This window comes from Bactrocera neohumeralis, chromosome 6 (assembly GCF_024586455.1).
Source record: "Bactrocera neohumeralis isolate Rockhampton chromosome 6, APGP_CSIRO_Bneo_wtdbg2-racon-allhic-juicebox.fasta_v2, whole genome shotgun sequence".
NCBI classification, from domain to species: domain Eukaryota; kingdom Metazoa; phylum Arthropoda; class Insecta; order Diptera; family Tephritidae; genus Bactrocera; species Bactrocera neohumeralis.
The window spans coordinates 25,993,616-26,001,431 of record NC_065923.1 but is presented as its reverse complement, the minus strand read 5'-3'; the positions used below and the strand labels follow the sequence as shown (position 1 = coordinate 26,001,431).

The window sequence follows — 7,816 nt, the reverse complement described above, 5'->3', positions numbered from 1 at the left end:
CCTAGAGTTCAATATAATTAGATGAGTGTTTAAGATAGTTGTCTTCCGACTTTAAGGTGTATAGAGGATGCTTATCAGAAGAAGCCAATATGCTTGAATGAACTGGCTCCAGCTGTCAGAGACTCGGACCTACTTGTATAACCCATGACTTATGACGATATGACTTAATTTCGTATCGGCTTAGATTAGATTAAGTTTGATGGCTGATCTAGAGATCGCACTATAGCGCCTTGTGGTTAGTAAAAATTTGCTCAAGTCTTTAATTTCTATTTCCCACCCGTTCGGTGGGGCATCTGAAAATGTAAGCTACCAAGTGTTTAAGCCTTGATCTTGAAAATGCGGGACATTTAAGAAGGAAATGCTGAGATGTCTACCTCGCCCTCTTCCATACAGCTTATCTTTCTGGATGTGTATATTATTCAAAAAGAAAAGTACTATGTATATCTCAGCAATTTTTGGACTTTTGATAAGTTCAAAGCAAATAAACGAAATCGCATTTCCCCTCGTTCTCAGGTGAAAATTTTCATGTTCGAACTAAGTTCGAATTTTTTACGCAAAATTATTGGGCTAAAACTGGATTAAATATAAACGTCCCTTTACGGAGTTATTAACCAATGATTCCTCAACTATAGTACGACAACATTTTTTCACTCATAAAGAATCAATTAATTAGAGAATTGGACGAAATTCAAAAGTTCTTATTTAAGAAGAAAGAACAAGGAACAGACCATAAAAAAGCCTTAAGTTAAGAAGACCCAAGAGGAGACTTATTTTTCGAATTATCCAAACTTTGTACATTTAATGAGTTTTTGAAAAGGGACGCTACAAAGTAGACCAACAGGGACAGCAAACGATGCCTGTTTTTCCCCGCTCTTTGTTTTGCAGTTTTGCGAAATGATCTTGGCATACATCCTTACAAGATCAAATTGACGCAAGAACTGAAGCCGCTTGACCACCAGAATCGTCGTATGTTCGTGAATTGGGTTGAGCAACAGCTTGAAAATGATCCGGATTTTCATCGAAAAATCATCTTCAACGATGAGGCTCATTTCTGGCTGAATGGTTTCATCAATAAGAAAAATATGCGGTATTAGTCAGGTAGCAATCCACAAGTACTCCATAAGTCACCAATGCATCCTATAAAAATTACGGTTTGGTGCGGTTTATGGGCCTTACTTCTTTAGTGATAATCAAGACCGGCACGTTACTGTGAATGGGAATCCCTACCGCTCAATGATAACCAAATGTTTTGGACCCGAATTAGATGATATGGATATGCAAACTATGTGGTTCTAACAGGACGGCGCCCCACGCCACACAACGAATGTCACAATCGATTTATTGAAATCCAAGTTTGGTGAACGTGTTATCTGACAAAATGACACAGTCAATTGACCGCCTCGGTCCTGTGGGGCTACGTGCAGCAGCAGCATCGGCCGATTTATGCTTGAAAACCGTCGAAAATTGGGTTCAGCGTCTGGACTTCTGCAAGCGTGGCCTGTAGTGGCCACGCAAAAGAAATCGAGATCCGTACATAATGACATCGAATGTACTTTCACAGGAATAAAGAATTTCAATGATATCTCAAGCCGTTTTTGTTTTGTAGAGCTCCTATTGAAAAACCCGTTATATTATATATGTATATTTTATAGGGTCTCTGACGCTTCCTTCGAAGGGTTACAAACTTAAAATACCGCGGGCATAATAAAAAATATTTCCAGTTTGGCTATTTTTGTAGTTTTCTTACTTTGTTTTTTAAGCCTCCAATATATACATTACTCACATAATGGCGCTAATTGATACTTGATTTTAAAATTAAATAAAAAAATATTAATAAACCGGTCTTAAAAGAAAGGCAAATACACGAATGAGCAAAAAAATTATGGATAACACGCATTCTACGTAATTATTGAGCAAATAATGTCACTACAATTACTGCGCCAGTATATCAAAATCGACGGCAATAGAGATTTGAATAATAAAATTGGCCACGGCATGCTCCAAGCGAGCGAGAGGCACCGTAGGTTGGTGGCGCATGCGCATACGAGGTGAGTAGGCGTATGAAGGTATAATTACATATGTATGCATTGATCTAGGTACATATGTATTCATTTATAATGAATGTTTGTCTTTCTTGGCGCGGGCTGAACTAGACGTGGCTTTGGTATGCGAAAAGTGCGCCAAATTACTGTAAGTATAGCTGAAAGCAATAACAAAACAAACTAGCAAACCTTCATAAATATATCTACATTTGTATATATGTACAAAAACACATAATATACATACGTATGTAGCTACAAGAGCGCATTGAAACCCGTATTGCATATGCGAAGGCGACACAAGCTGAAAGAAGGCAGAAAATCTGTGAAAAAAGCTGCTCAAAACAAATAGCTCGAGTGTAATTTCAGTGGAAATGTAAAAAATCAAAGCATGTTTGTGCACATGTGTGTGTAGCGACGTGATTATAGCAGCGCTGTCGTCACCATAATGCCTATGTCAGCGCATAGCTTAGCCATATGTGGACACACCATAAAGGTGAATATGTATTGCAAATAAAGCACGTGCATTGTTTGCTAGCTCTGGAATGTTGCCTGCAATGCCAACAACAAAAGCGCACACTTTTATGCACCACATGTACATATGTATGTATGTGTGCAAGTGAGAGCAACAAGTAGCAGGCAAGACAACAGCAACAATATTCGATGACGAAGCGTCAGCGAGCAACTTTTAAGCGACCAAGGCAGTTGCCAGCAACAAATGTTCGATGAAGTGCAGCGGTGTTTTGGTTGCATGCAACTTCGAACCATTGGAGCAGGCACACACATACATACAAATGTATGTGTGGTATGCTGGCGCTGTTTGGCTGTCAAACTTGGCTTGGCGCATGGCCAACTGGCGGCGATCGCTCAGTCGTGTTTGAGACTCGGTGCGGTTTTGACGTGCTTTTCTGCTCTTCGTTGAACTCGCGCGAGTGTGTGTGATTTCAGAAAAAATTTCAAGTGTTTGCTGTTGTTGAAAAAAATCAATAAAAACAAAAAATATTTAGCAAAGAATTAAAAGAGTCAGCCTCTCAGTCTGCGCAGAAAACGAGTGTCAAACAAGAATATCAAAAAAAGTATTAAAATCAATTAACATAAAAAAAACAAAAATACAAAGTCTATAAAAATCAATAAACGAAAGGTAAAACAAAAAAATACAAAAACAAAAAAAATTAAAAAAATAATTTTTAATTTTACAACTGGTTATCGAAGCTTTGCCAAATGCCAGCAAATAAAAGCTAGATGTGTTTGAAGTTGTGTGCGTGTGTGTGTGCGTAGGCAAATTCGGTGCCTTATTTTATCGTTTTTTGTTGCGTTTTGCTTCTACTATTTTATCAATTCAAGCTGCGTTATGATTTTTCACTGTTTGTGACTTAATTAACGCTCTGCGATTTGCATATGCAAAATTATGCGTAATTTCTGCCCATTAAGCATTCTAAATTACATAATTTGCTAATTTAAAAAAAATCATAAAAAATAGAGCAAATTAAATAATAATTACATATATAATTAAGGTGAATGAAAATAAATAAAGTATGGCTAAGTGATTGTGCGTGCATTTTTGAAATTGAACAAAAATATAGAAAAGCATTCATATTCCTATATTAATTGCAGGTATGTTGTTGTAGAAAACAAGCTCAAGGTTCAAAAACCCGTTATTTTGTTGAAAATATTAAAACTTTGATTTTGTGTGTAATATTTTAGCTCTTGACTTTTTTAAGTGCTAACAAGTGCATGGTGAACTTTGAAATATTTCAAGGATAAGAAAAAAATAATATTCAGTGCTCATGCTGAAATATTGGAAAATATTTGTTTTTTATTTTTCGGAAACCGATTACGTTCATATCTCAAATTATCAACAATTTCTAAAAATTTTAAATGGACTAATAAAACAGCAAAAAATGTTAACATCGGCTGCATCGCAGCTATAAAACCCTTCATAAATAAAAATGTAATAAAAATATTTCCCTACAAGATCGCTCAGTTTGTATGGCAGCTATTTGCTATAGTGATATGATCTCAACAATTTCTTTGTGAATCTTACCGTTTTTTTGTATAACGATGCCTGTCAAATTTCGTGAAGATATCGCCTCAAATAAAAAAGTTTTCCATACAAGAACTTCATTCCGATCGTTCAGTTTGTATGGCAGCTATATGCTATAGTGTTCCGATATCGTCCATTCTAACAAGTGCGCAGCTTTTTGGAGAGGAAAGAACGTGTGCAAAATTTCAGATGGATATCTCGAAAACTGAGGGACTGTCATAGTTCGTGTATATACAAATAGACAGATGGAATTGACTCGTCACTTTGATCATTTACATACTACATATACTATATATTTTTTAAAGGGTCGCCGATATTTCGTTCTGGGTGTTACAAACTTCATAGCAATCTTAATATACCCTGTTTAGGTTATAAATAATGCTGCTTTAAGGTTTTTCAGTATCGTTCGCGAATTTCCTTCCCTGACGTTTATTATAGGCTATCTAGGGAACAGCTTATCTAATTTTGGAAACAGAAAAAGCCCACAGTGAACCGAATAATGTAAAAAATTTGTCTGCTAGAATTTGGTTGGCATGCCTACTATACCTCATACATCTACTCGATGTCTTTTCTTTATAAAAATTTAGAAAATCATCTAAAATATTTTGAATGAATCTTTAAGGACTCTTCAGACCTCTGCTATTTTGAAAACAATAAAGTCATTGTAGGTTGACACCTATTGGAAACCAAAGATAAAATTACAAACATTAAAGGAAATATAATTAACGTGTTATCTGAGCTGGGGAAGAACAAGGGGAGGTTCGTGGTTGAATTTTTAAGGGTTAAAAATTAATCAAAGCACAAAATTTTTTCTTCACGAAAAAGATATTTTGATTTTGAATTCTAAAGTGAATTTACAGCTGGTTTCGCGTAAATATTTCAATTAAAAGCGATTATAAAAACATATGCTTACAATATACTTATGCAGGTATGTATGCATGTAAATACACCTATAAAGTTGTAGATGAAACCAGCTGCAAATGAAAAAATAATTAAATTTATAACCTTTTCTTAAAACATATGTTTAAGCTGGTGTGCGTCAGAGACAACAGACAAAACGACTTTTAAAAGCAAATTTCTGGAAATGACTTAGTGAAGATCACACCTGATTGAGTTAAATTTTTGCATGCGAAGTTTAAATTACCCGTAGATACTACTCCCTAATGCTTATGCATTTATTGATTTAAAGACGGTTAGAGAATATGTTGCTTTTTTGGTATGAGTTTCAAGAAGAAATAACAATCAAACAATATTTTAATGATTTGGTCAAGCATTTAGCTTTATTTTTCAGATAATGGTCGGCACTGGCTCCAATAAATTCCAGCCGAAGAGCTCTGTGCCAGAATAATGCACCGAATATTATCTCATTGAAAACCACACGACTTAATAATGTTCATATTCCCACAGGAAAAAGTCTAACGGTGTGATAAACAACGATATTGGTGGCCAATTGACGGCCCAAAACACATATTATCTGCTCACTGATGTGTTCTCTCAATAATCCCATTGATTGATGCGATGTGTGGGAAGTGGCGTCATCTTGTTGAAACCAAATGTCCGCAAAATCACAAGCTTCAATTTCAGCATCAAATAGTTGGTTATCATGGCGCGACAATGGTCGCCGTTGACAGTTCTCACCGGTAACATTTTTGAAGAAATATTAACCGATGATTCCACCGGCCCACAAACCACACCAAACCGGTGTTTTTTCTGGATGAAGTAGCAGCCCTTGAATCTGTTCAGGTTGCTTTTCGTCCCAAATGCGGCAATTTTGATTGTTTACATATTCATTGGGTCTCATCGCTGAACAAAGTTTGGCTCGAAAACGTCGGATCTTCTTGGAACTCTTCAGGAGCCCATAAAGCAAAGCGATGTCGCTTGGGAAGGTCCAGCGGCTTCAATTCTTGCACAAACTGTATTTTGTACGCTTTCAATTCAAGATCGCAACGTAAAATGCGCCAAGTCGTTCCATACGAGTCACAGTCTTCGTGAACCCCTCAGCTACGGCTGCTATTTTTTTCACTGTTTGCTGGATGTGGTCTATTCGGTCGGATATTATACAATAATGAATGCTGGGTCTCAAGATGGGTGATGGTGTTGCGAATAGTACGATCAGTAGGCCGATAATGTTCACCGTAAGTTGAGTGAAGCGCGCGAAACACATTCCTTACAGAACGTGCATTTTCGTAATAAAGTTGAACGATTTGTAAATGTTATTCACGCCGAAAAATATTGGACAAAAATAACTTGACAGCTTTACACGGCTAACGTGATCTGTCAAAAACTGACGTATTGAACCCGGAATTTTATACAACCAAGGACAGACAGCGTCTACTGAATTCATTGGTGAATTAAGAAATTCGGTTATTATAATTTTCGCTAAAAGTTCTTGGTCATGTCAATTGCCAAAATCTGACTTTCTTTAAAATTGCCCAATTAAAATAGAAGAATAATGTTTATGCTCCCAAAATTCATACCAAAAAGTAACACTTCGATGACATGTAAGCTTCGAATATATATTGTTTCTAGTTGAAGGGAGACATTTCAATATTTTTGAAATGCAAACCTACAAGCTAATGAAAGTTACTGAAATTTTATAATTAAATTTCAACATTGTGTATTCTATATCAACCTTCCGTTTTCCAAGGAAGAATAAAATTTTTGGCGTAAATAACCTAAAAGTTTCACTAGAAGTACACCAAAATGAATTTTTAAGATTGAATATGGCTCAAATAAGTATTATCGTCTTGTTGCGCTAAATGGACCGAAACAAATACTGAAACGTGATTCTGTGATAATCACGAAATTAAGCGTAAGTTGGGAGTTTACTGGACAGTCCTAACAACCGATTGGAATGTTTTGGTGTAAAACGTGTGAAATTGCTCAAAAAACACGTACGACGCCAAGACGAACGATGTACGAAAATTCTGCTGAACTCTACACCTATAAATATACGTATGTATGTATGTACATACATATGTATGTATATAGCCAGCGCGTGCAGTTTTTTTTGGCTCGAGGCATGTTTCTTACCTGAAAACAGTATAAATCTACGATCGGCAATTTTGTTTCAGAAAACATTCCTTTTAGCTCTACGCACACATACAAACATATGTAACGTACATATATACATACAGGCAAAGAGTTGTAATTTTTTATAGTCAGTGGAAATTAGGTTAGGCGTGTGCTAGAAATAGGAGTTACTGAACCACAACAACACAAAACTATCAATAACAACAATGAACAACCACAAACTGCATATTTTCAATATTTTAGTGCCGCACCAAACACGTCAACCGAGTAAGTACACACATACATGCATGCATGCATACAGCGGAGCTCGCTGATATGCAAACAAGCCGAATCGCAATAAAAGCCATCAAACCTCTAAACACAAACAACAAAGTTTGCCATAAAACCCACTTTTAATGAAAGTCAACCTACACACACTTAAAAACATACATATTTACGTATACATTCATATATGTACATATGTATGCAGGCATCAACATATCGGCATATTCATTCGCGATTGTATTATGTTCTGTCAGTTCAACGGCTTCAACGTAGTGACATTTAACTAATTGAGCATGCGCGCAATTCTTCGGTTCTTGTTGTTTCTTATTCACCTTTTTTCCGACCATTTAATTTATTTGCGTGTAGGTAGTTGAAGTATCAGCACAGCACAGCTTTTCAGTCAAACTGAAAAAAAATGCCGTCAACGGTTTTATTG

At 36.1% G+C, this 7,816-nt stretch overlaps 1 protein-coding gene across 3 annotated transcripts in view; it reads left to right on the top strand.

The window, feature by feature from the left end:
• Positions 1 to 3,130: 3,130 nt before the first annotated feature.
• LOC126762951 (SEC14 domain and spectrin repeat-containing protein 1-B) overlaps positions 3,131 to 7,816 on the top strand; it is a 55,073-nt gene continuing 50,387 nt past the window's right edge. For 2 of the 3 annotated variants that reach the window (XM_050480043.1, XM_050480041.1), the window contains exon 1: positions 3,137 to 3,653. The gene's annotated coding sequence lies outside the window, so the exon portion shown is untranslated. Of the gene's footprint in view, positions 3,654 to 7,816 lie in introns of all 3 variants that reach the window. The other variant, XM_050480042.1, reaches the window with a different exon arrangement.